Raw genomic sequence first — 25,781 nt, 5'->3', positions numbered from 1 at the left:
ATAAGACATTGAATGAAGTAATTGCTTTAGTTATGTGTGTATGTGGCAATTAATTTTCAATGGGAATTATGTATTACTTAGAATTATTTGCGATGACCAGTAACATTGTAAGATTATTGTATTTGTTGGAGTGATTAACTTCAGAGATTAATACTTTCTTCTTGCTCACAGACATACATAAATGGACACTATTAATAAATATCCCTATGATAAGATATCCAGGCCTAGAGGTTTTAGTATTTTGAATAAATACTAAACACGCACCAACACACACACATGCAAAATGTCTCCGCATGTCTGAGCATCATTTATCAAGTAGTGCCGTCCAGCAGAGGGCTCCTTTGAAACAGAAAGAGAAAAAGATGACAGGCTTTTAGCATATAATTGAAATGTATAGAGATCTGGAAAGTAGTATATATGGGTAAGATTTGCCAGTTATTTATTTTTGGAAAACCACAGATTTAATGCTTTGTGGATTTAATTGCTAACAATTATATTAAATATGACTGGTTTCATTTTCAATAAATCTCTATAGGTCTACTGAGTATAAACAGACATGTGTCTTCTTTTAAAAAACCTCAAAACACTTCCAAAGGGAAAGTAATTCATTTGCCTTCAAGCTGCATGGTGCACTAGTTTTGGCCCTTCAGATGTTGCTGTACTGCAACTCCCAGGACAGCCAATGGTCCAAATAATCAATCAATACCTCTTTTCCAGTTTCCCTTCCATGTTCACATTACATGATAAAAGAAGACTTGCTAGCTGTTTGACTACAATGGGCTATTTTTTTTCCTCAGCTTATAAATATGCACGTCTAATCAACTCAGGTTGGATGTTACCCCTGAGTTCTGAATGATTTAGCATGTTTCCTGATTGTACATGCCAAATTGCCTAAAGTAGAACTGAGAATTTCTTGAGAACTTCCACGTCTGCCAGTCCATTATTCATTTTCAAACTGGTTGGAAGACAAGGATAATGTTCCATATGTGTGCAAGGAAAGAGGGCTTTGGAGAGGAGATACAAATGTCAATCATCCAAGTACCGTAAATTCACACATTCAGGTAATATAAGAGAGACTAAGATCATATGGGTTAAATGAACTTCCAATGCAAATGGCTATCCAGAAGAGGAACTAAAGATAACTATTGCATAACTGTTTTTCCCCTCCCTTTCTTTTTACTGTTGTGGTGAAAGCTTTTGGGCTCAAGTCACATGCACTTACGTTGGAGGTATTTTTCTCCTAAGTAAGGCTACTTACAACCTATATGTACATTTACCTATCTGTATCTATTTCTGTCTCTGTCTATCTGTCAACATTGTTCTCTTTATGTTCCACCTGCCATCCTTGTTCACAGGATTTCAGTACTATTGGGCCAATGGAAAAGGAGAAAGAGCTGTCAGCATGCTTAGCAGAACCTCAAGGTTTGCAGAAATGAACCAAGTTGTGTATCGGCACACAATTTATTCAAGGGTCACTATAAAAACTCCCAACCCCCCCCCATGTGTCTGGAAAATGCTTAGTAGCCTCCAACAGCTTCAGATTGTTGACAGCCACCTAGAAAAGAAAACCAGGTATGTTCTAAATATTTGAAGAGAAATAAACAGTGTCGGTGTACATGTGCACTGAATAACAGTACAGCACAAGAGGAGGATATACTTCCATCAGCCTGGAGAGCAGAGGGTGAGAAGGGAAGCAGAGTTTTTGCACTGAGTCGATACAAACAGGTTGCTTTCAGCTTTTCCTAATATACCAGTATCAGGCTACCTGAAATGTTTCCAACCCAGGTGGTCACTGTAAGAACTGTAGCTTTTAGGACTGCTGCCTCACAATATTTTCTTTTCTCCCCTCTTTCCTTCATCCCTGTTTGTAACGGACAAGGAGAGTGAAGGGGAGACATTAGAACAATCTCCTTCCCTACTTTACACCCCTGTAGTTTGTATTTTTAAATAATTTACTTCACCCAGTGAAACTGCATTATTAAGAGTGTTACATGAAAAAATGTGAAAAAGTTACTGGCCACAGAGAGATATCATTAGGAAGGAAGGCATATTCTATGTACTTCCCCTGCAGATTATGTTTTGTATAAAAAAGAGAATCTGCTTTACATATGAACTGGAACATGGACTTAATCCTGCACTCCTAGTTAGGCCACTAAATAGCTGTTACACAGCCAGATGTCACATAAACCAAATACGATCATGATGTGTTGTCAAAAGAATAGACTGCAGCCAGAGCCTCAGGCACTGTTTCTCCCCTTTTTTGTATGAAAGAAGGAAGTTTGGAATTTCTATGTGATGTTTCCATGTTATCCAAATATAAGAACCTGCATTTTGGACAAACCAGTTAATTAACTAACAAGGAAAAAGAATGTGGTTTAATTTTAGTTTGACATCCTGATTTGTTAACTACTGTAATTATGTTTTGTACAAATTAGAGTTTCCCATAGTGGGACTAAAGAACTTCCTCTGCCAGATCATGTTATCAGCAGGTAAGTAACAAATTTCTGCTTTCATTCCACGGCTTGCACAAGTGATTGAGTGTGAATTGTACAATCCCAGGAATGAAGCAGGAACTCATTAACTCCCAGCAATCTCTCTCTGTAAGTGGCATCATCTTCCTGGCACTGGCACAATTTATGCAACAGGATTTTGGCTACTGTCTCTTCAGTACTGGCTGAAGATGACTGTTGACAATATGAACACACATATCAAAATAGTTACCAAATATTTCTTTTCAATTTAATTAATAATTTGCAAACAGAAAAAAATAGATTTGTACAGAACTTTCATTTTAACTTTGGTCAAATAAGGCAGCAAAGAAAATGTCAGCTGAATTGGCCCTGTGTGGTGCTCATTATACAAAGCTCTGTTAAATATTAATACACTGATAAAATGTTCCCTCTATGAAAGTCTGAGAATTACTGCCTAATATCCCAAATGATGCCTAGGAATTTATTAATTAAAAAAGAGTTCAAAAATTGTCATCTGTGATTTTTTTTACATCTGATTAAGCATCCTCAGGCAAAAAGCTTGACACTTTTGGTTATTTAATCATTTTTTAAAAAAAACTAGATATTTTTATAAGCATTGATGGAAATGTTCACATTTTAATTATCTCAATTAAAGAAGCCTACTCACAAAATGGTTCTTTGTTTACAAGGTACACAATAAGAATGTACAAAGAATTAGCTAATTTACTAACGTGTGACAAAATAACAGCATCTCACCAAGATGCCCTGTCTAAAAAATGGTCAATTGCTGCTGAGTATTTTCATTACTACGAGAATGAAAAAACAGCAGATTTTTCATTTGCAGCTGTATAACACAAAACTCAAGGTTTTTGCACAGAAAACTTGCATTTTGTATCAAAGACATGTGTTAAAATGTTGACTTTTGTACAGATTTTTAAAAGATTTTTGCCCAAAGAGCACTTCAACATTTTTTATTTTATATATATTAATGTGAAAAATGCAGAAAGTCTCTCACAATCTTGCTCAGTGGAAAGAAGACGTCTGATATTTATTTATTTAATTATTTGTTCTTACCTGTATTCACATTATGATCTCTAGAAAGAAAGACGTAAGACTTCAAAGAATGCAGAATGGGAGACCTATTGGTGAATAAGAGACTGCAAAAGCTTCCTTGAGATACAGATAAAACATCTAGCACTATTTTTGTTGGCGGAGCTGATAATCATTATCATCATCATCTTAGAACTGCAGAGCTGGAAGGGATCCTATGAATTGAATCTAGCCCCTGTCAAAGAGGCATCATGGGGAATTGAACTCCCAAATTGAACTAAACCACCGAGTTATCCAGCCGTTCGACTGTGGTAACAGCAGAGGTTTATTGGGCGTTTAGGATCTCCCAGAACTGAAGTTCTCCCATTTACCTGGCATACCATCAGAATGTTGGGGGGTGTTGTTGTGGGAATGTACCCTGGAGCTGATGTACTTACTTTCACGCCCACTGAAATCTATGGAAGAACATATGCAGACAGATGAAGAAAACAAAGGATGCATGGGCTCTTCAGTTAGGCCTGTCTTGGGCACAGGTCTAGCTCAGGCTTCGGGTGTGAACATATCCCTGTGATGGCTTCTCCCCTGACTTGCCGGACTGGTCAATCAGCTCAATCAGCCAATGTTAAATCATCATGAAGAAACATAATTCAGATGCCACAGACTGATATGTGTGAATCATTGAGCTGCAGATGGTTATTGTTTATGTGCCTTCAGGTTGCTTCTGACTTATGGTGACTCTAAGAACGAGTGGCCTCCAAAATGTCCAGTCCTCAACAGCCCTGCTCAGCTCTTGCAAACTCAAGGCTTTGTGTATGGAAACAATCTCATATTTGGCATTTCTCATTTTCTGCTACCATTAGCTCTCCCTTACATTATTGACTTTTGAATCTTGTCTTCCAATGATGCACCCAAATCATGATGAATATACGATGAATATTGCCCTCTCATGATGTGCCCAAATCATGATGAGCACCTTGTCATGATCTGTCAGTTTTGTCATTTTTGCCTCCAGAATGTTGAGAATTTGATATGAATGTATTAAATATTAATGTTGTATAAAAAGGTAAAGGTTCCCCTTGACAATTTGTCCAGTCATGTCTAACTCTAGGTGGCGGTGCTCATATCCGTTTCCAACCCATAGAGCTAGTGTTTGTCCGCAAACAATCTCCATGGTCACGTGGCCAGCGTGCTGTTTACCTTCCCACTGAGGTGGTACCTATTTATCTACTCGCATTTTTGCATTTTGCATGCTTTCAAACCGCTAGGTTGGTGGGAGCTGGGACAAGCGACGGGGGCTCACTCCGTTGCGTGGATTCAATCTTACAACTGCAGGACTTCTGAACTCGCAGCACAGAGGCTTCAGCGGTTTAACCCACAGCGCCACCACGTTCCTACTGTTGTATAGTTCTAATTGTATTCAGGTGTGGGTATCAACGATTAAGACTTAATGTTGTACAGCTGTGTACATGATGAAACGTGGTGTAACAGAAAAGGAAGTAATGTATTTTCTGATTGGTCACACAACTGTACATAAGTTATGTGTAAAATGAATGGCTTTATCTGCTGTAAGTCAGATCACTTTTTCCTATGCTGTGTGTTGCTTCATGTCATGCTATGCTGCCAGAGGAATGTCTATTCTCTATGTATACAGTGGTGCCTCGCATAGCGAGGTTAATTCGTTCTAAAAAACATCGCTATGGGAAAACATCGTTAAGTTAAATGAGTTTTCCCATAGAGATGCATTGAAAACCGGATAATCTGTTCTAATAGGAACGGATTATCTGGTTTTCTCCCTCCCCCCGCGGCTTGGATCTGACCCGTGGCGGCTACCTCAGCCATGGCTGGACTCCCTAGAGTCCGGCCATGGCTGGGGTAGCCGCCGCGGCTCGGATCCAAGCCGCGGGGGAGAGTGGGGGGTCCTGATGCCTTTCAGGCATCCCAGGCTTGGATCCTACCCCCTGCCGGTTACCCAAACCATGGGTAACTGGCGACGGGTGGGATCCAAGCCCGGGATGCCTGAAAGGCATCCGGATCCCACCACCCTCCCCCCGCGGCTCGGATCCAAGCTGTGGGGGGAGGGTCGGAAGCATAGCCGGACTGTTCGGCAGCTGCCGCGGCTCGGATCCAAGCCCCGGCGACTGCCGAAGAGTCCGCTCCCAGCCCCCCCCCCACAGCTTGGATCCAAGCCGTGGGGGATGGGTCGGAAGCATAGCCAGACTTCAGCCGGCTAAGAGGCCGGCGATCGGGCAGGAGGAGGTGGGAAGATTCCCCGCCTCCTCCCGAGCGAACGCCGCGTTTTCAGCCGGCTGACAGGCCGGCGATCGGGCAGGAGGAGGTGGGAAGATTCCCCCGCCTCCTCCCGAGCAGATGCCCGCTTGTGTAGCCGGCAAATGGTGCCTATGAGGAAAACATCGCAAAGCGATTTTTCCCCATAGGCAACATCGGTATGCGATCGCAAAAGCAATCGCAAAAAAAACCATCGTTATGTGGATTCCTCGTTATACGAGGCACTCGTTATACGAGGCACCATTGTATATCTAAATAGACTAAGTTGTCGGTTTTACTCTCTCAGTGTCTTAGTGTCATAAGTATCTTTGCTAATCTCCTTACTCTGCTGATGTTATGAAAAAACACATTATAATCAAAATTCTCGACACTGAAATAGTTTAGGGTTGATTTGTTCTAGAACCCACTTATTCATCTTTCTGACATCCCTGGGTATTCACAAAGCTCTTTTCCAGTATAGTAGTGCCTTGAGTTGCGAATCAGATGATGGTTGTAACTCAAGTTGGTTGTAACTCAAAGCAACATTTCCCATAGGAATACAGTGAAAAGCAATTTTTGGTTGTATCTTAAGGTGCTGGTTGAATCCGTCCACTACCACTAGGAGGAGACTTTTTTAAACCTAAGATAACCTCTTAGGTTAAAAAAAAGGACAGGAAAGGAGGGAGGGAAAGAACAATGGGGAAAAGAGGCATTTTTTCCGGTTGTATCTCAAAGCGCCAGTTGCAAGTCAATGCAAAATGTTGCGACCGAAGCTGGTTGTAACTCAAATTGATTACAAGTAAAGATGGTTGTAAGTCGAGGCACCACTGTACCATATTTCAAGCAAATCAGTTTTTTTCCTGTCAGCTTTCTTAACTGTCCAGCTTTCACACCTGTACATATATTAACTGGGAGTATAATAGTGTGGATAATCTTGGCCTTGGTCTCTTTGGTGTGGCTACATCAGTGGCAGGGAACAAGCTTTGTGGGTTGCTTTCGAATGGTCAGGCTTGAACAGAGTGATCAAATAAAGCTTGAGGAGCACAGGAAATCACTCCTGTCATTGTGGAATGGCTTAATATGTAAGCCACTTAAGGATATTAGCAAATTAAGCACTTCCTGTGCTCCTCAGCAGAGGGGCAGGGGAAGTGAACTTTTTAAAAAATTGTAAATGAACTATATATGCACCGCCTGCAGCCAAAGCCCCCACAATGCCACTATGGATTCAAGTACAGATGGTTTCTTCTCTGGCGCTTTAAGAGACAGCAAAGAAAAGATTTTAAAAATTTTTAAAGGATGCAGCACATCAGTGATAGTCTATACAGGAAAAAAAGGTTTTCTCACTCCCCCTGCTCTCTACTAAACAGGGAAGGTAATCGTTATACCAATATCCTGAAGTGGCTCACAATATTGATATGATCCATTTCCATGTGAACGATCAAGCTTGATTAGATTAACTTCTCCTGCCCTTCTGCTGAGGGGTTGAGGAAGTGATTAATTTGACAATACCCTGAAGTGTTTTGCTTATTAAGCCACTTCATGATTTTGGCAAGTTTAAACCAGAAGGCTTTCTTTGGGTCAATTCCAGAAATCACACACAGAGGAATTGATTCAAACCAGAGTGATCCTATCTGCACCAAAAAAGTAGAAGCCCCTTACAGGGGCTCACAAAGGTATAGATAAGACCACTCTGCGGGCAGTCTGGTCCACTCCAAAAAATATGTCATCTGAGTGCTTTCTTAAACAGTGAACCAGCCTGCTCCTGCCCTGGACCAAACAGGGAGCTAAACAGCCGGGTAATCAGTCTCAGAGAGTAGTAAGACATATTGTGGGACAGAGGATTTTCATAGAAATCATAGAGAAGTAAAGTTGGAAGGGTCCCACAAGGCCATCAAGTCCAGCCCCCTGCTCAATGCAGGTATACAATCAACTGAGGAATACAATCAAAGTGATGATTGTGAACTCACAGATGATCACTCGATGAACTCTAAGTACAGCAACCAACTAGTCCTTCTTCTTCATGGTATCTGTGGTTACTACACATGGGTGATTAACTAGCTCACTTACAGGAGGTCAACATTCACAAGGAGTAGCTCAGAAACATTTTGCTGGTGTGGCCACAGACATACTCCTTTTGATGTTTCTCTTGCAGCAAATGAAAAGGAACTGAGAAAAAGCCATTAGGATGCAATAGGGCTGAGGTCCCTACCAAAAGGTTTTCAGTTCTGGATGTTTCCAACTGATGCCCTGCACAGGCACAAGGTGCATATATATATGAGTCATGAAGTCCTTAAAGAAGAATCTTCGAGGTTACAACGGTTAAAATATCATTGAATTATATTATCCAAATATAATAAGTCTAACCTGGTGAAGACAGTGTGTGCAAGTTTACAGACTTTGGACATAAGAACATAAGAAGAGCCCTGCTGGATCAGGCCAAGGGCTCATCTAGTCCAGCTTCCTGTGTCTCACAGTGGCCCCACCAGGTGCCTCTTGGGAGCACACGAGACAACCAGATACCTGTCTCCTGATACCCCTCCCCTGCACCTGGCAATTTGAGGTACCTTCCTTTTAAGCCTGGAGATTATACATCTCCAGGCTTTATTCACATTACAGTGTTGCAGAAAAAATGGCACAGCAGCTGTATGTGCATTTTTGATAGAGCAGCTGGTTCCTACTCCAGTGATGCTTCAGAGTTTTGCAAAAAGGAAACAAACTTAGAGGGAAAACAATTAGTCTGATTTCTGTACCAGGTCTTATCAACAAAGTTTAGTATTTATCATAACACATTTTTGAACACAGGCTTATTTGAACATAACACTCTTCTGGGGCTTGTTGTAATGAATGACATTTCTTGATATTGAGTTAGAAATAATATGGATATTTAATAATACAGAGTTCACATCAAATAGAACAGAAGTACTGTTGTTATCAGCAATATATACTACTGAGTGATTTCAGCTGATTGTTCTACTGAGGCACAACCACATTAGTATAAGCTTTAATGTTTCATATTAAGTTTATTTTAAAACATTTTCAAGGGGCTCATTTAAGTATATTTTGTGCTTTTCCACTTGAATGTTGACTGAAAACCTATTTTCTAGGTCTGTTACTCCACTCATGAATTTTTTACACTATCCATCTGTGCATTGCAATCTCTATTCTCCATGGTTCCACATTGTTTTGGCATACTAACAGGCCCATATGTTGCCTTAATGTATTTCCACACAGTGTTTGTACTTTTTTTTCCTTTTCTTTCCTTTTTTTAAGGAAAGGAACAAAACCAGGGGAAAAACACTAGCTAAATAAGCTATAAAGAGTATCCACATACAGTTAGACTGTCTTTACTGAGTCTGAAGACATTATGATTCTGCTGCGACAAGCAGCATTTGTCTTCATTTTGTCTGACTGTCCTCATGTGTTATTATTAGTGGCTGTCAGGCTACAGCAGGAAAAAAATAGCATCACTTGAAAAAGAAGTTGAATGCATAAATAGTATAACTACATGTCTGAAGCTGAGGAAAGCATGCCTTTTGGGAAGAAAAATCAAGGAGGGAACACCACCCCATTCACACTAAAACTTTAAAGGCAAAAAAGAATTATTCGGGGAATTTCAATCTCTTCTCGGTTCAACTAAATTCACAACTAATCATTAATATAAAGTAATCATTAGAAAGGTTACTGGACATATGCACCTTCTGAATGTCACCGCTGTGTGAAAATAACCAGTCACTTCCATTGATATTTTTATTTATTTATTTATTTATTTATTTATTTATTTATTTATTTATTTATTTATTTAATTATTTAATTATTTAATTATTTGATTTTTACCCCGCCCCTCTAGACAATGTCTACTCAACATTATTTGTATCTATTGTTGGCATCCTTCTTAAAGTGTCATGTCCAGAATTGAGCACAGTAGTCTAGATCAGTGGTTCTTAACCTTGGGTTACTCCGGTGTTTTTGAACTGCAACTTCCAGAAACCCCAGCTGAAGGCTAATGGGAGTTGCAGTCCAAAAACTCTTGAGTAACCCAAGGTTAAGAACCACTGGTCTAGATGAGCTCTAACCACTGCTGAATAGAGGGGGATTAGTGCCTCATGGGATTTGGAGACTACATTTCTGTTAATGCATCCTAAAATAATATTTGTCTTTTTTGCAGCCTCTTTGCACTGTTGGTTCAAATTCAGCTTGTGATTTATAGTTCCAGGATTCTTCTTGCGTGTAGTATTACTGAGCCAAGTATCCCTCATCCTGTAACTGTGCATTTGTTTTTCCCCCTCTCCATGAAACTCAAACTGGCAAGAAGGCACTCAGCTATGTTTGCTAGGAAAAAATGGTCAGATGCAGGGTTTGCTTTAGAAATAACTGATTATATAACACCCCTGTAGCCAGATCCCAAAGTGAAACCATAGCTATGGGCATACATACATACATGTTTTTCCCCTTCTTTCAGGGAAAGAGGGAAAGGTATAGTATATAGATATAGATATATGATAATATGTATCTCTTTCTCTCTCTCTATTTAAGCATACACTCACATACATACACATGTTAATAGAACTACAGTATAAACATGTAACATAAACAAGTTAATACTGGAAAAGGACATTTCCCCCTCAAATTTGCTTGTTTTAAGATGTTTAAATACCTTTAAACTTCTTACATCATCCAGTGTTAAAGGCAAATTCTTTTGGCAAAGAATGCCAAGAAACCACATGGGCCAATAGGCTTATACAGCTTATGTATTTCTCCTACAAGCCATTTAATACTGCTGTGTTTTCAAAATGATTTTTAAAATTGTAATAAAAAGCAAGTGTTTGCCTTTCATTCTGTCGAACACTTTCCTAAGCATGGCGGAAGGGCCCAGCAGAGATTCCAACATCTTCAAGTGTACAGTGGTGCCTCGCTTTACAATTGCCCCGCATTACGACAAAACTGCTTAATGACGATATTTTGCAATCACAATTGCAATCGCAAAACGATGGTCTGACTGGGAGAATTTCGCTTTGCGATGATCGGTTCCCTGCTTTGGGAACCGATTCTTCGCAAAACGATGATTTTTCAACAGCTGATTGGCGCCAGGTAAATAAAATGGCTCCTCGCATTGTTTAGGGACGGATTACTTGCCATACAGGCAGCAAAAATGGCCGCCGTATGGAAGATCTTCGCTGGACGGTGAGTTCTAAGCCCATTGAAATGCACTGAAAGGGTTTCAATGCATTTCAATGGGCTTTTTACTTTCGCTTTACAATGTTTTCGCTTAATGGTGATTTTCATGGAACGGATTATCGCTGTTAAGTAAGGCACCACTGTATCATATGCATATTACTATTTGTACATGATTAAGAACTGCTGAATATTGCAGTGGCCTACGCATCTGACTGTGGAGCCTGAGGTTGGGAGTTTGATTCCCCACTGTGCCTTCTTGATTCGGGTTGGACTTGATGATCCACAGAGGCCCTTCCAGCTCTCCAGTTCTAAGATTATTATTATTATTAAGACTTAAAAGTCCACACAAACTTTTCTGAGCATTCAACAAAAGGGGACTTTTGAGTATTGAAAGGTTTGCATAAGTGGCTAGAATTTACAGTGGTGCCTCGCAAGATGATTTTAATTTGTTCTGCGGTTAATGTTGTCTTGCGAAAAATTCATCTTGCAAAATGTGTTTTCCCATAGGAATGCATTTAAAACTCATTAATGCGTTCCTATGGGCAAAAAAAGTAGAACAAAGTCAATTTTGGTTTACAAAGGGTTTATTAAGTGCTCTTTAAAGCCATAGATATTGTGCAGATGATTTCAAAAATTTCAGTCAAAAAACTTTAACTTTTTAAACATCATAGGAAAACATAAGCATTATTTCAAGGCATCCTGGCTCAGAAACCAAACATTCCTCGCAGAGAGCATCTTCCAGAGAAAGCTCTAAGGGGAGGAAAGCTTGCACACAGAATGATGTTTACAGCACCACTCCATTAGACAATGTATTAAAAAAACATGTCCAACCAAACCTTTGCTTTGCAAAGAGCTGGCTTGAGTTTTGTCCAGTTAATTCTGTCAACAGACATTTGTATCTTTTCCAATGACACCTTTGACAACAATGATAATGATAAGCGCACCTGTGCCTGTTCATAAGTTTGACAAGTTCAGTGATGTTCCAGTGAGGTAGCTGTGGCAGTCTGTTTCGGCATGTTGTCCAAATTAAAGGAGGAGAGCAGGGAGACAAACTGCAAAACACTAAATGTTGTGGTACCTTAAAGGCTAACAAATTTGTTTCATGGACCAAACTCCATTTTCATCAACACACAGGCTCACATTGAAACCAATCTGTTAGTCTTTAACATGTCACTACTATTTTGTTCTTTAATTTTCTCTCCTCCCCCCCCCCCTTTAAGTTGGTCACAAAATCTAGTGAGTTCATGGGCTACTAAGTACCACCTTGATGGACAATCAGATTTGGAAAGATCCAGCATTTCTAACTGTACTCTGAAAGCTGGCACATTTCTACGCTATAAAAACAGAAGTTTAGATAGAGCCACACAAAGGCAAACACATAGAGACTTTCTCACTTCCATGCATTACATCAAAATAACATGCAGCACATTAATTATATCTTCCAGGCTATGGCTTTTGTTGTAGTTATTAATACAATATGAGCATCATGTTGGGTGAATTTTTTAAAAAAAGGTGTTACAAAAGCACCAGAGCATTGAGGAACACACACACACACACACACACACACACACACACACACACACACACACACACACTATAGGGCAGAACACTTTCCATTCTTCTAATGCAAAAAGAAGAAAAGAAAAGAAAAGAAAAGAAAAGAAAAGAAAAGAAAAGAAAAAGAAAGAAAGTTAAAACCACTGAGTTGGAGAGGAATCTTGTACGACTTCTTCTACTGCCATCCATTTGAATCCTGAAAATGAGGGACCTGTGAGACAGCAATCTTGCAAGTGTGTTTTTGATACAAAACATACTTATCCTCAACTAACCCAGACTCTGCTGATCTACCTGGATGCATCTTTTGATGAGGACATGCATCTAAGTTTGGGACCAGTTGTTAATACATATTACTAGTTGCTCACAATTACACCGACATTGCATCCTCAGTTTTATAGAATATAGAAAATCAGGAATATAGAAAACATAATATAGAAAACATAATGAACAGCCTGAAAAACTGCAAAAGCTCAAAGTTTCAATTATACGACTGTTCTACACACTGTTCTTGTTATTGGCTTGGTACTCTTACATGTATATTCCACAAAGCCCTATCTCACCATCCAAAAGCCAGGAGAATGACCATGTAAGGTGGCCCTACTTTGACGCTGCACGCCATGTAACCACATTCAACTATCTGTTCCTATGACATGAACATCTGCAGAATAGAAACTGAGGTGTAGTAGAGCATTAGTCTCCATGCATGCCAAATATATTATGCTCTTTTAGTTCCAGCTTATGCAAAGGTTGTACTTCTGCTCTAAAAATATTCTCACCACACGCAGTCAGGCACTTGAGGAAACCCATATCACATCCAATGTCAGAGCTGATGCTATGCAACCCTACTCATGGAATAAAGTAACCAACTTCTGGAATTCGAGGCATGTGACTTGTTTCCAGAGGGTCTCCATGCTGATGTGCTGAAGCTTGGCTTAACAATTTTAAAAATGATACCACAATGCACGCAGGCTGGTTGAGACATTATCTGTAAGGAGGTGTCCAGAATGAAGCAGATCCAGGCCAACAGTCAAGACTGCTAGCTCTGTTTCAACAGGTGGGGCGAAGGCTCAAATCACCATGCTTTCTTAGAACCAAATGCAACATATAGGCCTTGAGTGTTCATTTAGACTATTTCTCTGTGAATGTGGAATATTTGTCGTGATTAAACCTGCTGCTCCTTGTTTTCTTGAAGAGGAAAAGGCTAGCCCCAAACTCTGATTTTGGAAACCTTCTTACTCCAGCCTTTCTGTTTCTCCCAGCACTAACTAAACACAATCAAATTTATATAAATTGATATGCAACGAATGCAATGGAATCTGGATGAAAAACCAAATGTGTCAAATATATGGGAACAAACACTCTCACACACATTAGATTAGTAGAATAAATCACTCTGTTCAACTGTTTGAAGATCAAAATAATATTACACTGATGGCACTAACAAAAAAATCTTATTTGTCAAAACATCTCAGTTTTCTGTCAACGATGCTTAAGGCAAACAACAAACTTTAAACACTGATAAAATACAAAAAGAAATCTGGATAGAACAATCAGCAGCACGATAATTAGACACGCAATTTAAAAACAACAACACATTCTTTTATTTATGGTGTCCCGTCATGACAGAAGCCTTTTTTGATTGAATGTGGATACCATCAACAGAACAGAGAAGGCTATATTCAATTATTTCCTCTTTCCCCTTGAAGAACCACTCCCATGTTACTTCTCTGCTGTCTCCTAATCTTCAGGAGCAGATAGGAAGAGAGGCAAGGATCTAGGATAGGAGGGGAAATTGGTAAAATTTCCTTCCCTTCCCAGTCTGCTGACAAAAGCCTCCATGGGTCAATAAGACTCTCATTAGTAATAGCAGTTAACTAGATATAATCCACAATAAAGCCCAGGAAGTTTCTCACAAAGCCATTTTTAGGCCATTTTTTCATAAAGCAGGCAGTGATCCATATACAGATCTCTTTGTCAGGTGTGTGTGTGTGTGTGTGTGTGTGTGTGTGTGTGTGTGTGTGTGTGTGTGTGTGTGTGTGTGTGTGTGATTCCATAACCTACACAAAAGAAGAGAAATTGGCTGAAATCCTGTTTCACAGCCATGCATGTGTGACACTGATGATGTAATCACCAGCAGCAAATCATTGCTGATTAAAAGTGAATTCAGGGTGCACATGACTGGCACCCAAAATGATGAAGTTGCATGCACCTTGAAAACTCCAAAAAAAGCCATTAATCAGCACTGATTTGCTGTGGCTAATCACATTTACCACCATTGTGCACATGGAACTGCACAACAGGATTTCACCCACCATCTCAAAACTCTATCCACTGATGGGGGCAGCACCATCAAGAGGGTTTTATGGAAAGAAGCAACCAGGCAGATTTGCATAGAAGGAGGTAGCCCTGCAGTAATTTTCCTCAAACTGGCACCCAGATGTTTTGTCCTAAAATTGCCATTGTCTGGAACATTTGCTATACAGGTACTTGCTGGTCTAGTAGACAATACGAAACATCTGGAGAACACTACATGGCTACCATAAGGAATATAAATGGATTGATAAGAAGGGTTTTTCCAGCAATCCTGCTTAATACACATGTGTATTACGTATTTTCACAACAGCCTGTCTTTGAGAAAAACATAATAAACCATCTGATTGCTAGACCAAAGTCTGCTATGACATCAGGTTTCAAAACTGTCTAATAACAGTAAATCTCATGTTACCAAAACTGAAAGAAATTCAGGCCAACCAAATATTTATACTGGATACCTTTTTTTAACTTCTCTTTCACTTGAGGTGGGGAAAGGATAATTATGTCTTTTCATTATATTGTTTCTGTAACACAAATGTAAACTTGGAATGTATCCTCCTATGTCAATCAGTTCTCCAGTGTAATGAACACATCAACTATTTACAAAGCAGTTTTATATTTGTTCACATTTTGTGATCCCACCTCCACCCCCAACGTTCATTAGACTGTATGTTCCATCTCAAATGTACAAGATGCAGGGACAATGCAGCTCTTTCTTTCACTGGCTACCAAAAGGAGTATTTTTCCTTTTATTTCTCTGATCTTCCATGTGGTCCTCAGATAGACTATTCTTGAACCAAAATAGCAGATTTTCTTTCTGAAAGAGCCTATTCAGCATGCTATTCTTTTTTACCTGGCATATCAATGTAACCAGGGAGCAGCTCTGAAGTTTCCAATTTCCCCATCTCACAAGAGTCATACTCTCCATTGTATTCCTGAATCACAGAGTATGGCACTTTTCGAAGTCTTTAGCCAGTTAAGTATTTCTTATTACAAACCTTATTATGCTTGTGAGGGTAAAAAAAAAAGATTTCTGAATGTATTGAATTCTCTCACTACTTTCTCTATGGAATAATGTCTATATTATAAAGACTGCAATAAAAAAACTTTACACATTCATATACACATTACAAACTAGTGATCAAGTATATACCATAAAATTCATTACTCCAAGGTAAGAGTGAGATAAATCAACAAGGTTTCTATGTTCCCAACTGTCTCCTTGTAACTTGTTGCCACTTTGCTATGTGTGCAGCTGCACAGTTTTGTGCAATGCAGATTGTCTCTGTGCAAAACCAGTGTCCCTTCATCATAAGAGGCAAAGCACACACACACAAAGCAAGCACAGAAGGACTGGTTGCTTGTTCAGAAAGACACACGTAACATCTTCAAAAGTTCTAATCATCTATGCAACAAAGCGGCATCCATAGTTGTTTCCCACTATTTTCATTAATGCATATGTGCAATTGTGCTTAATTTGAACAAAATAACTCTTTTTACCCTGCTGAGAACATGCAAAAATACTGAACAGACTCCTAAAGCAAGGATGATTTTTTTTTGATAAATTTATGTCTTCACATTCAGGATTTACACTCTTTAACACACATAAGGCTGTTTCAACCTATTGCATTCCTAACAAGGATCTTCTCAGATAACTTGTCATCACATGTACGTGGGTTGCTTCCACTGGCACGATGATTTGTACACTCACTGCTGTGCTTTAGGAATACACCCAAACTGGTTTGTGTTTGCCCTTGTATTCTCTTAGTTTAATTTGTCGTGACTAACTGTTGAAAGCCTCAGGCTATAGCTGATGGAATTGAAGGTCATTAAACCTGGTGGAGATTTAAATATCTTCTGGCCTACCCTGTTTGCAAATCAAGGACATGTCTTTCTCCATTCTGCAAAGCGAATCACTTCCACTGAGCAACAGTCTCTAGATTTAGAAACAAAGGGTACATTCTCATAAACAGTGAAATACGAAGGTATTTCCCATGAAAGCAAAGAGACTTGTATAAAGGTATGGGAAGTATTTCCATTCTCAGTTTTATAGCAACCACTAATCCTTGAGAATGAGTGGTTATCTTTTCTCTACTATTACCTTTTCTCATTCTTGAGAAAAGGTAATAGTTGGTATAAAGGGAATTTTGTAGGGCAAGTGAAATGTTAAGAATTTTCAAGTGTGAACATATATTTTAATATAAAATGATTGAGAACATCCCCTTTTCTTTCCCACTCCCCAAAGGCAGTGGCTTGACCATTCATAGCAACTTGGTGGTACTCCTGTATACATAGCACTACCGCCAATGCCTGAAGGAGTGGGAATGAAAGGCAAAACAAAACAACCCACTGATCTACCTAGTATTTCAAGGTCAGTCTCTTTCTCAGAAAGATTCTTAAGGTTTAATTTGTCTACAGTCTGGGATCTCTTTGTATGTTATAATTGCTACAAATCTATAAAAAACCCAGTGCATATCCAGGCTTTAAGATCTTGGTTGCAAGCACTGCATAAACCAGTTTCTGGGACAGGCATCAGAGAAAACTTTATCTTAGAGTACAGTATAAACATCAGGATATAAACCATCAAGGCAGTGGGTGGGAATGGGGGTGAAAGCTGGTCGTCACAGTGGCAATTGCATTGTTAATTACATTACCTTGATTTTATCCAGACCTAAACTTAGAGTCAATGAGGTTAAAAACTAGGAAGAAAGAAGGCATTTCTGGGATAAGAGGACCTTTCCAGTAGTAGTGTTACAGTGGTAGAACAACAGCTTGGAACTAAAAAGTTATAAGTAGTAGGTTACCTGTGAGAGGGTAATGGAATTATAACAAAGTTTCATTTCAGAAGCAATGCAAAAACAGGGAAAAAGTTGTTTCTGCCAGCGTAACAAACGTTGTCTTCTAGTTATCTTTTAAAATTAATTTAAAGCTAATTTTCAGCCATTTGAAGGCATTTCCCCCTCCCCACAAGACTTCCACAATACCCACTTATTTTCAATCCTAAAAGTTTTTTTAAAAAAGAAAAATATTGAGCAATGAAATAAAGAACACAATGGACAGAATATTACCAGTACTTGTATAAAGTCTGTATGCCTGCTCACACCTGATTATGTGACTGAGATGCACTCTAGTAACTCATCAGTTAGCAGCAAACAGCCATGGCAAGATGAACACTAATAGGATTCTGAACTACTAGTTAAACACTATAACAAATAACAAGTGAAAGTAATGTTACTAGCAGTCCTTTCCAAATTTGGGTGGAATGTCCTTCTCAAATAGCTTCATTGATATGTGTTTTCTTGGGTTTGTGTTATGTTTTACTGTATGCGGCTTTTAGACTTATTATAGAATGTGTACTCTTTTAGATTTTGCTAAAATCTGCATGAAAATGGATAGGCAGTTTCATGCACATGTCCATATACATTTTTCTATGCAGTGTATATTGTTATATATGTTTTCAAGCCTTTTCCCCTAATATATATATTTGCATTTTATTTTATATGAATTTGAAATCATTTCTAAACTATGAATTATATTACAACACTCGGATGCTGCTACATTGCAATTATCCTTTACCCCTATTGTCCTGCTCTTGGAACAGTACTTGATATATTTTCTGGTGACTACATGACATGCAGACTTCTAAGCTACCCTTTTGAACCTGATCCAACCCATGATGACTTCCCTGTCTAGTTGCACCTTCAGAGAACTGTGAAAAATTATGTATAATTGCCTTTCATTGTGCATATTAGTTCAGGATATGCTAATTGGGTTGACTTGTATTAAAATATGAATCAGACAGATTTTGTCCTTATCCCTACTTTGGAGAGATGTTGTTCAGGTTTCCTACATACATGAGACCAATTTGTCTCACCCACCTTCATTGGAGATCAAGGTAATAGCAGTTTCAACCCTTTTAAAATCGCTTTAGGGAGGGAGTGGTTTGAGTTTACAACTGCAATCATCCTCACCCTATACTTAAAGTGAGGGAAGGAGAAACAAAGAAGAAGGGGTGTGGTGAAGGTCAGACTTCCCCTTCACTGTCTTTGGGCCCAGTTACATTGATGAAATAAATCAGGAGCTAGTTTGGCATTTTATAAATTGAATTACCCTCACATATTTTTTTGTTCCGGTGTGTGCATCCTTATGGTCAGTGATGGTGGCGGTGGCAGCAGCAGCATCAGTTTCAAGGCCTGTATTTGAACTTAAGCAGCAAGAAGGGCTGGTCAAGCTGCTGTCTCTTTTGCTTGGCTGGCTGAAGAAAAGCCTCACCTTGCTGTCTTCTGCAGCTGCCAGGGTGGGGTGGGTGGGTAGGTTGTATGGATGAGAAAATTAGGACAGGTGGCTGGGGGAAGCATCTGCAAGGAAACCATTGTCTGCAAGTCGCTGGGTCTTCCTTTGCCTCACCAGTTTGTGCATGCAAACATTCATGTGCACCCCTGCCTGCCTGCCGCCTCCTAAATTTCCACCTTTCCCCTTCCTTCTGGTTTGTGCCCACCTGCACTGTATCCCCTTCCTCCAACCTCACAGTCTCGAATTTGCATTTTTGCTTGGAGAGGGGTGTGTATGTGTTAGACTTGGCACTCATTTCGGCAGACTCCCCAATCACAAAATATTAATATAGCACACATGCAAAAAATTCAAATTAAATCAGATTCAATTTCAAATTAAAATAAACAACCGCCTCCAGCCTGATTAAAATAACTCACTTTCAAGACAAAAAAATGTGCACTCAGCTTTGTATCATGTAAACAGATATTTAAAAATCGATTTAAAACCTGCTTAAACTGATTCAAAAGCAGGCTGTGTAGTTTTTTGGGGGAGTGTAACTGAGCTCTCTGTTTTTCAAACTTCTACATTTTGCATGCCCACCTTTATAATCTATTTCCATAATCTGAAAAAATTACTGACAAGTTGTATTATATCTTTTATAAATGTGTGTTATTCTTGTGCAATAAAACTCTGTACTGTGGCCCTTCCATGTTCATAACTGGCTTTAGTAATAACCAATTTCCAGTCAAAAGTTGAGACAGCGCCAATCCTTAGTTCTAAGAAATAAATGGCTTAACAATTGGGAGCTAATTGTCACAGTGGGGCAGCCTTGAAGTCTTGTAATCAGGGCCTTTTTCACAATTCATTTTCATAATGTAGCAAAATAATCACCTCAGGAATGATTTTAAGTGAAGAAAATATTTTAAATGTGAATGGTACACTATGTACAGTAGTAGAATTTAATAAATATTTATAATTTCAGACCATGATCTTCTACAAAGTATACACTGACTTGCTTCCTCTGGAAATGGCAACTCAGGAAAAAACTGAAAATAGATAGGAGCCATTAAAGGTCTCATTACTTGTCATATTTTCCAGATTTAGTTAGCTACCACATTACAAAACTTTAAAAAATCTGGATTTATTTAAACCATGAATACATTCAGATGCAAAAATATATAACAAATTACAGGTCATATCAAATTGGTAAATGATCAGTGTGTCATGTAAATGGATATTTTAAAATTGATTTAAAACCTGATTATGATATTTCTTTTAATGTTCCTAAATCCAAACTTAAACCTTTAAAAACCTGTAAAAAAAAAGAGTCAGGATTTAACTGCAGATATGCTGCCCTGTGAAATACAATGTTCCAAGATGCAACTTAAAAACTGCTGTCCTCTAGCACTGGTCCCCCAACCTTGGGCCTCCAGATGTTCTCAGACTACAACTCCCAGAAGCCTTCACCATCACCTCTGCTGGCCAGGATTTCTGGGAGTTGAAATCCAAGAACATTTGGAGGCCCAAGGTTGGGAACCACTGCTCTAGATGGATAGAGATTACGATAATTATATACCTTAGACCTGTTGCTTCAAATACAAACACTAGGGAGTAAGCAGAAGTCCTCCAACCTGCTCTGTAACTAAATAAAGGGCATGCAGATTGATGCTGACCTGCATTAGGTCCTTTAGAAGACAGTATAACCTGTTCTGTCCCCGTGTCTTTAACATTATCACTCTGATTTCTGACTTCCAGAAATAAATAAATAAATAAATAAATAAATAAATAAATAAATAAATAAATAAATAAATAAATAAATAAATAAATAAATAAATAAATAAATAAATAAATAAATAAATAAATAAATAAATAAATAAATAAATAAATAAATAAATAAATAAGGAAGGAAGGAAGGAAGGAAGGAAGGAAGGAAGGAAGGAAGGAAGGAAGGAAGGGAAGGAAGGAAGGAAGGAAGGAAGGAAGGAAGGAAGGAAGGAAGGAAGGAAGGAAGGAAGGAAGGAAGGAAGGAAGGAAGGAAGGAAGGAAGGAAGGAAGGAAGGAAGGAAGGAAGGAAGGAAGGAAGGAAGGAAGGAAGGAAGGAAGGAAGGAAGGAAGGAAGGAAGGAAGGAAGGAAGGAAGGAAGGAAGGAAGGAAGGAAGGAAGGAAGGAAGGAAGGAAGGAAGGAAGGAAGGAAGGAAGGAAGGAAGGAAGGAAGGAAGGAAGGAAGGAAGGAAGGAAGGAAGGAAGGAAGGAAGGAAGGAAGGAAGGAAGGAAGGAAGGAAGGAAGGAAGGAAAGAAAGAAAGAAAGAAAGAAAGAAAGAAAGAAAGAAAGAAAGAAAGAAAGAAAGAAAGAAAGAAAGAAAGAAAGAAAGAAAGAAAGAAAGAAAGAAAGAAAGAAAGAAAGAAAGAAAGAAAGAAAGAAAGAAAGAGGAAATGGAAATGGAAATGGCTGAGAAGTCGTCATCTACACAGTGCTTTAATTGTGTAACCTATCCACTCAAAGCCCATACAACTATCCAACAATCATTTGCACACATGCTCAATTCCAACAGAGTAGTAACATTCAGTAATATTTAGTACACTAAGGGAGAGAATGATGAAAAATTGGCAAATAACGAAAAGTGAAAAGAAAAAAAGCTATTTAACCAGCACACAGTCTTTCTTTTCACAAAATAGCTGGTGGAGCAGCTGCACGGGGATATATATCTACCATTTGATTACATTCGTTTGGATTCTCTCTTGTGCCTCACAGATTCAGGCTTCATCACCTTCTTTGGCCCCAGCAGCAAAGTCTACCGTATAATTTCTTGTTACTTCCCTTTTCTTCAGTTCCAATAGTTGATAATCTTTTTACCCCATGCATATCAAATAAGATATGAAGGGTTTGTAGTAGTGCTGCTCCACTACAGGGGGAAGAATGGGTCCTTGCTTGCCCCAGAAACATACAAGACTCCCCCCCCCCCAGTTTTTGTACAAGTACATTTGTATGTCAGGTTGGGGAGTCTGACACCTGAACCTCTCCCTAGGAGTCCTACATAACTTTATTGAACTGGGAGGGGGGGGGAAATCAGAAGCCTGTATTCATTACAGTTGTCATTTATCTCAAAAGGGTCTAGTATGACCCACAGCAATATTTTGCACCTTGTACAATTCTTGACTATCCTTTAATTTATTTGCCCTATATAAGATGGATAAACTGAATATCCAAAAGAAAAAGTATCTACTTTTCATCTCATGAGAAGAGAGGACTCCCTGGAAAAGACCTTAATGTTGGGAAAGTGTGAGGGCAAGAGGAGAAGGGGACGACAGAGGATGAGATGGTTGGACAGTGTCACAGAAGCAACCAACTTGAATCTGACCCAACTCCGGGAGGCAGTGGAAGATAGGAGGGCCTGGTGTGCTCTGGTCCATGGGATCACGAAGAGTTGGACATGACTAAATGACTAAATGAACGAACTTTTCTTCTTTTTATTGAACAGGCATATGCAACCAGATATAAATGTGTATATGGTGTCTAATTAATAAACAAAAAACTTAGCTATAAAAACTTAATACAGTGGTGCCCCGTATAGCGAGGTTAATCCGTTCCGGATTAACCTTCGCTATACGAAAACATCGCTGTGCGGGTAAGTAAAACCTATTGGAACGCATTAAACTTAGTTTAATGCGTTCCAATAAGTGTGCAAACTTACCCCTCCAGCGATGTTTTCGCGTCCGGCGGCCATTTTGGAGCCGCCGATCAGCTGATCGGCGGCTCCAAAATGGCCGCGGATGGCCCGAAATGCCCCCCGCAGCGTTTTCGCGACCTCCGTAAGCAAGGGGAGGGCGCGAAAACGCTGATAGGGGCCATTTCGGGTCATGCGGCGGCCATTTTGGAGCTGCCGATCACCTGTTCGGCGGCTCCAAAATGGCCGCCGGAGCCCCAATCGTCGCAAAGCGAGTGCGGCGATTGGGGCTGATCCGTATAGCGATCCCCAAAAAGGGATCGCTATACGGATTTTTCGTTAAACGGTGCACTCGTTAAGCGAGGCACCACTGTACAATGTTATAGGATTGTAACTATGAAAACATAAAGAACTAAGTGGAAAATATAAGTAACTACTCTAACAAAACTGTAAAATGCTTTAACTAAAATAATATGGTGATTAAGAATGAAATACTAACACCATCCATGATCATTGCAGATGGTGACAGCAGCCACAAAATTAAAAGACGCCTGCTTCTTGGGAGGAAAGTGATGACAAACCTAGACAGCATCTTAAAAAGCAGAGACATCACCCTGCCAACAAGGTTGCATAGTCAAAGCTATGGTTTTTCCAGTAGTGATGTATGGAAGTGAGAACTGGACCATAAAGAAGGCTGACCACCGAAGAATTGATGCTTTTGAATTGTGGTGCTGGAGGAGATTCTTGAGAGTCCTCTGGACTGCAAAGAGAACAAACCTATCCATTTTGAAAGAAATCAACCCTGAGTGCTCACTGGAAGGACAGATCCTGAAGCTGAGGCTCCAATACTTTGGCCATCTCATGAGAAGCGAAAACTCCCTGGAAAAGACCCTGATGTTAGGAAAATATGAAGGCAAGAGGAGAAGGGGACGGCAGAGGATGAGATGGCTGGATCGTGTCATCGAAGCTACCAACATAAATTTGACCCAACTCCGGGAGGTAGTGGAAGATAGGAGGGCCTGGCATGCTTTGGTCCATGAGGTCACGAAGAGTCGGACACGACTTAACAACTAAACAACAAATCATCTTTTACATAGAAACATATGGTTAAGTAACATCTTTGAAAAGTATTTTAACAGAATTAAAAAGATTAAAGTAGAATGTAAACACTTATAAAAGCACATCAACTTATAGGAAAAAATCTTACACACACACGTTTCCCTCCCACAATGCTCTCCTGGCATCCTGTGCTCCTTGACCTGCCTATGTTTTCTAGCTGTTACCTTTTTGGGAATGCAGACCGGCTGAGCCTCTGAGGAAGGCGGGGCACCACACTCACACTCTTGGGCGCATGCGCAAAGCAGTGCGGGAGCGTGCGCGTGCCCGCCAGTGCCAGCGTGAGTGCTCCCCCACCCCTTCGTGCATATGCTGGAGCGCCTGCACGTCCCTTTGCGCAGGCGTTTGGGCACCTGCGTGAAGGGGTGGGGGGAGTGCTCACACCAACACTGACACACACGCGTGTGTGCAAAGCAGCTGTCAGGAGGGAAGTGTGTGAGCTCTGTCTCTATGGCCGGCTCAGGCCACAGACTGGCATGGGCCACAGACCAGGGGTTGACGACCTCTGATTTATACCATTATTTTCCCTTCCTTTAATATCAATAATCTGTTTTGAAGGGCTTGGAGTCCCAAAAGCCCAAAGAACCAAGAAAAATAATTTAATAGGAAATTGCATTGTTGTTGCACCCACTATAACTTCAAGGATCTACAACTCAGAATTGGGCAGGCTGCCTCCATGACAACATAATTGTTATGACTAACATTTTTTCAGAGTCTGGAGAAACAAAGGCCTATAGCATAGGATCTGAAAATCCAGAAGCCTGGAAAACTAGAATATTACAACAGAATACTGTAGCTCCAAGATATTGGAAGCAGAAATAATGCATTCATATGTCCGTTGGGGGGGGTGGACATGAGAGAGGGTCTTCTCGACTGCATCTCCCTGACTTTGAAACTCCCTTGCACAAGAGGCCAGGCTGGCCCAATCTTTGATGTCATTCTGTTAAGTAGGCAAAGACCTTTCTTTACAGGCAAGCCTGAGTGACTGGCTGCTGAGTGGATTGTTGTACAGTGGGGTCTCTACTTAAGAACTTAATCCGTATTGGAAGGTGTTTCTCAAGTTGAAAAGTTCTTATGTTGAATCTGCATTTCCCATAGGAATGCATTGAAAACCATTTAATCCGTATCTGCTCTTTTCCGTCCATAGAAACTACAGTGGAACCTCTACTTAAGAACTTAATCCATTTTGGAATGGTGTTCTTAAGTTGAAACGTTCTTAAGTTGAAGCAAAGTTTGCCATAGGAATGGACTGAAAACCAATTAATCCATTCTGGCTGTTTTTTTGTTATGTAGAGGTGCGTTCGTACATTGAAGCATTAGTTCCCATAGGAACTAATGCAAAGCTGGTTAATACGTACTCTAGCACTAGGGGGAGAATTTTTTTAACCTAAGATGACCTAAGGTTAAAAAAAGAGCAGGAAAGGTTTTTTTCCTGTTCTTATCTTGGATTTCTGTTCTCAAATAGAAGCAAAATTTAGCAAATGGAGCTGTTCTTAAGTTGGATTGTTCTTAAGTAGGGACGTTCTTAAGTAGAGACCCCCCTGTACTTTACTGCTTTGAATGTGTTTTGTGTAGCTTATTTTTATGGTATTTGTTTTATCTTTTTTTATTATTTGTATACTCACTCTTGTTAGCTTTTATATTGTCTTTTAATGATGTAAGTTGCCTTAGGTCCTTTTAAGGAGATGGGCGGTGTGTGTGTGTGTGTGTGTGTGTGTGTGTGTGTGTGTGTGTGTGTGTGTGTGTGTGTGTGTGTGTGTGTGTGTGTGTGTGTGTGTGTGTGTGTGTGTGTGTGTGTGTGTGAGAGAGAGAGAGAGAGAGAGAGAGAGAGAGAGAGAGAGAGAGTCAGTCAGTCAGTCAGTCAGTCAGTCAGTCAGTCAGTCAGTCAGTCAGTCAG

At 39.8% G+C, this 25,781-nt stretch overlaps 1 protein-coding gene and 1 long non-coding RNA gene across 21 annotated transcripts in view; both read right to left on the bottom strand.

The window, feature by feature from the left end:
• NPAS3 (neuronal PAS domain protein 3) overlaps positions 1-25,781 on the bottom strand; it is a 932,663-nt gene that overhangs the window by 413,888 nt on the left and 492,994 nt on the right. The window lies entirely within an intron of this gene.
• Positions 9,612-25,781, bottom strand: part of LOC144588816 (uncharacterized) — a 44,610-nt gene continuing 28,440 nt past the window's right edge. The window contains exon 2 of the long non-coding RNA XR_013544529.1: positions 9,612-9,732. This is a non-coding gene — a long non-coding RNA (uncharacterized LOC144588816). The remainder of the gene's footprint in view (positions 9,733-25,781) is intronic.

Source organism: Pogona vitticeps, chromosome 1 (assembly GCF_051106095.1).
Source record: "Pogona vitticeps strain Pit_001003342236 chromosome 1, PviZW2.1, whole genome shotgun sequence".
NCBI classification, from domain to species: domain Eukaryota; kingdom Metazoa; phylum Chordata; class Lepidosauria; order Squamata; family Agamidae; genus Pogona; species Pogona vitticeps.
Note: the sequence above shows the minus strand (reverse complement) of the source record. Positions and strands in the feature narration are given on the sequence as shown.